Source organism: Jaculus jaculus, chromosome 17 (genome assembly GCF_020740685.1).
Source record: "Jaculus jaculus isolate mJacJac1 chromosome 17, mJacJac1.mat.Y.cur, whole genome shotgun sequence".
Lineage (NCBI taxonomy): Eukaryota > Metazoa > Chordata > Mammalia > Rodentia > Dipodidae > Jaculus > Jaculus jaculus.
The window spans coordinates 67,044,635-67,050,326 of NC_059118.1; the positions used below are offsets into that span (position 1 = coordinate 67,044,635).

The 5,692-nt window shown below is 45.7% G+C and overlaps 1 non-coding gene across 1 annotated transcript; it reads right to left on the reverse strand.

Moving 5' to 3' along the window:
• Positions 1-2,158: 2,158 nt before the first annotated feature.
• Positions 2,159-2,289, reverse strand: LOC123455690. The gene has a single exon (XR_006634073.1). It is a non-coding gene; the product is annotated as a small nucleolar RNA SNORA33 (small nucleolar RNA).
• Positions 2,290-5,692: the final 3,403 nt, after the last annotated feature.

The window sequence follows — 5,692 nt, forward strand, 5'->3', positions numbered from 1 at the left end:
GGCCACGCCCCTCTCCCGCCAGGCCACGCCCCCCGGAGCAGGACCAGCGTCCGCCCCGAAGCTGATGGAGATGGCGCTGGGAGACTTGTACGACACAGATCGGTCAAAGAGAAGGAACGAACTGTAGTGCGCCCTGCTGGAATCTTCACGGAATTTCCCTGAGCGGGGAGACGGGTGGTGGCGGAGGGGGGGCGGTGGTGGGAGAGAAGCCCACCCCAAAATGTGGGCCAGGCGGCGTGGGAGCGCCCACCTTAATCCCAAAGGCATCCTGGACTAGAGCGAGAACCTGCCTCAAACAAAAGAGGGAAATAAAAAAAAAAGAAGGGCTGGAGAGATGGCTCAAGTTCGATTCCCCAGTGCCCACTGAAGACAGATGCACAAAGTGGTGCATGCCTCTGGGGTTCATTTGCAGCAGTTGGAGGCCCTGGAATGCCTATTCTCCCCCCCCCCCCCCCGCCTCTCTCTCTCTCTCTCTCATAAGTGAATAAAATATATTTTTTTAAAAATCCAGGACTCAGGATATTTTTTTATAATCATGGAAAATGCTAATAAAAATTAAAAAAAAAATCCAGGACTCGGGCAGGTGCGATGGCCTAGTGGTTAAGGCGCTTGCCTGCAAAGCCAGAGGACTTCGGTTTGATTCCCAAGGACCCACATAAGCCAGATGCACAGGGGGTGCGTACATCTGGAATTTGTCTGCAGTAGCTGAAGGCCCCGGGGTGCCCCATTCTCTCCTCCCCTCTCTTGCTCTTTCTGTCTCAAATAAAATATTTTTTTAAATACAAAAAAGTTGCATACTTAAAACGATTTCCTTTTTCTTTCCTTCCTTCCTAGTTTCCTTTTGGAAAAAGGATTTCACTCTAGCCCAGACTGACCTGGAACTCTGTAGCTCAGGCTGGTCTTGAATTCACAGCCATAGTCCTGAGTGCTGAGATTAAAGGTGTTATGCACCACCAGTCCTTTGAGTGCATCTCTTGAAAGAAGGATTTATAGGACTGGGGAAGAGAAACGTCCTTTGCCTGCCCAATGGTGCTGATGAAATGAAAGGGTACATAGGTCAAAATCAAAATGTTCAGGCCAAAGACAACGTTTAGAAGGAGGAAAGCCTTGGGACCAGACCTTCCCTTGGGGAGGAGGAGGAAGGGGACTGGTCGGAAGTTCAGGCTGCTGGTCTCATTTTAGTCATTTTAGTCCAGCCCTCCCTGGTTTATATCACTGGCAATCTGTCTGCCAGTCTGATGTCCCCAGGGCTCTACCTCGATTCTTGGTGTTCTGGGATAGCCTTATTCAACAGACCAGAAACAAGGTAGGATCAAGGCCAGCCTGGACTACTTGAGACCGTCTCAAGAAACCAAAACCAAAGCTAAACTAAAACAACAAAACTGGAACCACAGAGAAGGAATTTTTCGCCTGTGTCCATAATGCTCCTCATGGAAATAACTACTGTGTGCCCACTCGTCTGGTGAGCGGAGGGACATCTCTGAAGAGGGGCATCTGCTGACTCGGGCACGATTGTGGCATGACAGCATGCCCTTATGGCAAGAAGAATAAGAAAGCACAGATGTGGATTGGCTAAGCTGCTCTACAGAGCTGGACTGGTTTTTTGATCTGAGTTACAGGAACATTCAGAAGGAGCACATGCTCAGCTTTCTGCTGCTGGAAACAAGTAGGGAGCGACTGCATTTGCATCCTGAGCTCCTGGAGCCTGTGCTGTCAAATGAGGTAAAGTGGAGCCAGCGCCTACCACAGCGTTACCTTCAGGATCTTCCGGACTGGCCCTTGTCATTTTATCTTTAGCTTTGAAGAAATGTAACATGGGATTAAGTACACTAAGCAAGGGGAAGGAAGCCAGTCACACATTTCCTGGTCTTCCCACCTCCCATATTTTATTTAAGAATAAAACAGGCCTGGAGAGAGGGCTCAGCCGTTAAAGTGCTTGCTTGCAAAGCCTAATGGCCTGGGTTCGAGTCCTCCAGTACCTATGTGAAGCCAGTTGCACAAAGCGGCACATGCACTGGAGTGAGCTGGCAGTGGCAAGAGGGCCTGGTGCCTCCATTCTCTCTCTCTCATACATGCAATTTATTAACTCTTAGCTTTCATTAAACTTAGAACAAGTTACATTAAAATTAAGTCTTCTGAAAATGCTTCAACATTATGGCATTGTAGCCATTTGCAGGGACCTAAACAACCTCAGCTATACTAACGGCTCGAAACATGGCATCACTATTGCCAGCCTTCTCTACACTTCTGCAGAAACACATTCAGACAAGCAGACCAATTGTCTGGCTAATAAAAATGTTTTTAAGACTATTGTGGAGCTGCCTTAACAGTAACCAAACTAGCCAAGCTCTCTTCTGAAGATGTGGTTACTTTGGGTTTTATTTCACATTTCTTTGTCTCTCCTAAAAACATTCAATTCCCTTAGGGTACCTGACTCAGTAATAACAGGGTTTCTCTCTCTTTCTCTCTCTGCAACTGGTAGCATTAATTATATTCAAAACCTTGATTAGTCATTATTGTTAGCTATTTCCAAGGTTTTTTCACAACCTTGAACAGAAATTTTCTTTCTGTTTGCTATTGCTTGGTTCTTGAATGCTCCCCAAAGGTACATGTGTTGGTTTGGTTCCCAGGCTGTGGCACTATCGGAGGTGGTAGAACCTGGAGGAAGTGGGACTGTGGAAGGATGTGACGTCTCTGGAAACACTCCACTGAAGGAGATAGTGAGCCCCTGACCCTCCTTCTTGCTTTGCTTCCTTGCCTCCAGGAGGTGGCCAGGCTCCTCCCAAGTGCTCCCAAACGGTGCTATTCCGCCTCTTTGCCAGCCCAAAGTAGCACAGACAACTGACCTGTTTGAACTGAGCTGACCAACCTCTGAAACTATGAACCAAATAGGCCTTTCCACCTTTGAGCTGATTTTTCTCAGGTACTTGATCAAAGCTGGCTGGGGCCAAGGAAATGGCTCAGCTGCGCAAGAGCTTGGCCTGCATATATGAGGACTGCAGTTTGGATCCCTAGTAGCCACATAAATATCAGGAGGACATGGCAACCTCCTGTCATCCCAGGGTGTGGGAGGAGAAAAGGAATCCTTGGGGTGGGCAAGCTGGCTAGCTAGATCAGCTGAAGCAGTGAGCTCCAGGCTCAAGTGAGAGGCTCTGACTCCACAATATAAAGCAGAGAGTGACAGAGGAAGACACGCTACATCAACCTGTGGCCCCTAAAGGAACAGACATGTGCAAAAGCACCTCCACACGTGTGTGCCCACATGCATATGCACACCCCCCTCACACCCCTTTCCATTCATGCTTCCTCTAATCCTTTGGAGACTTCTAGTCGACATGGCTTTTCCTAATCAATGTTTCAGATAAATAGAATCCAACAATATGGGTTGTTTTATCTTAGCTAATTTCTCTTGAAAACTTGGTTGTAAAGCTTTGTGCATATCAGAACTTCATTCCTTTCTATGAGTGAATAATGAGAAATTTTTTCTTTGTCTTTCCCTTCTTTTGAGACAGGGTCTTATGTAGCCCAGGCTGGTCTCAAATTTGACATGTACCTGAGGATGACCTTGTTCTTCTGATCCTCCTGCTTCTACTTCCTGAATGCTGAAATGACAGGCATTTACCACCATGCCATTTTATATCTTTCTTTCTCATTTATAGTTTTATTCTTTTAAATATTTATTTATTTATTTATTTGAGAGAAAAAGGCAGACAGAGAGAATGGGCACACAAGGGCCTCTAGCCAATGGAAACCTATTCCAGGTACATGTGCCACCTTGTACATCTGGCATTACGTGGGTACTGGGAAACTGAATGGTTTTGCAGACAAGCACCATAACCGGTGAGCCACCTTTCCAGCTCACTATCATATACTTTTGTTTGTTTGTTTGTTCTATTTTTACTTATTTATTTATCTGACAGAGGAAAGAGAGAGAGAAAGAGAGAATGGGCATGCCAGGGCATCCAGCCACTGCAAACAAACTCCAGACGTGTGTGCCCCCTTGTGCATCTGGTTAATGTGGGTCTTGAGGAATCGAACTGGGTCCTTTGGCTTTGCAGGCAAATCCTTTAACCACTAAGCCATCCCTCCAGTCCTTGTTGGCTTTTTTGAGGTAGGGTTTCACTCTAGGCCAGTGAAACCTGGAATTCACTATGTAATCTCGGGATGGCCTTGAACTTATGTTGATCATCCTACCTCTGCCTCCCAAGTGCTGGCATTAAAGGTGTGCACTACCAAGCTTGGCATCATATAATTTTTGTTCACAACTTTCTTTTTTTTTAATTATTTATTTATTTATTTGAGAGCAACAGACACAGAGAGAAAGACAGATAGAGGGAGAGAGAGAATGGGAGCGCCAGGGCTTCCAGCCACTGCAAACGAACTCCAGACGCGTGCACCCCCTTGTGCATCTGGCTAACGTGGGTCCTGGAGAACCGAGCCTCAAACTGGTGTCCTTAGGCTTCACAGGCAAGTGCTTAACCGCTAAGCCATCTCTCCAGCCCACAACTTTTTTTTTTAAATATTTTATTTTATTTACTTTATCTATTTGAGAGAGAAAGAAAGAAGCAGAGAGAGAGAGAGAGAAAGGGAATGGTTGCACCAGGGCCTTTAGCCCTGCAAACGAACTCCAGATACACATGCCACCTTGTATATCTGGCTTATATGAATCCTGGGGAATTGAACCTGGGTCCTCTGGCTTTGCAGGCAAGTGCCTTAACCACTAAGCCATCTCTCTAACCCTTGACAATTTTCATACTGTGTATGTTTTGAACATAATCCCCTTCCCAGCCATAGGATTTTAACTAGGTTTCAGGAGTAGGCATGATCTCCCTCCTTTAGAGTGAGTCTTAAATCCGACCAAAGAGCAGTTGGTCACTCCCATAACAGTCATGCCTCTTGCACATCTTGACCAACTGGCCAGTTGTGTAGCTCACAGGGTCCACTACTGGTTAAGACTGGTTAAGACTTTTTGCCCCCAGCAGCCAGCACAGCACTTTCTAGCCCGGTGACATCCAGCCAGCAGGGAGAAGGCTCCCAGTTCTGTTCTGGCTTGATTTCTGAGTTCCTGTGTTGTCTTCATAGGTAGGGTCTTACCATCTTGTTTGGGTTAGCAACAAAGAGCATTGGCAACAGCCAGTATTGCCTCCCTGACCAACAATTTACTGGGAGATACCCCACTCCTGGCACTGGGATTTTCCTATAACAACCTATGCTTCTGGAAGCAGCATTAGCCACTCACACTTGGTAGTTCTGCACAAACTCATTTTTTCTGATATGTTTGTTTATTAATTTATTTATTTTTATTTGAGACGGGGGGGAGAGAGAATGGGCATGCCAAGGCCCTTAGCCACTGCAGAACTCCAGATGTATGTGCTGCCATGTGCATCTGGTTTATATGGGATCTGGAGAATTGAACCTGGGTCCTTAGGCTTCACAGGCAAGTGCCTTAACCAATAAGCCATCTCTACAGCTCCTGATATTTTATTTTAATATTTTTTATTTAGCTAACAAAGAAGTAGTTTTCCAAAACTAAAGATGTATGAAAAGGTCATATGGAAAGCCAAACCTCATTTTCTTTTTATTTTTTTCTACCTTTTTTTATTGACAACTTCCATAATTACAGACAATAAACCATGATAATTCCCTCTCCTTCCCTACTTTTCCCTTCACAAATCCACACTTCATCATATCC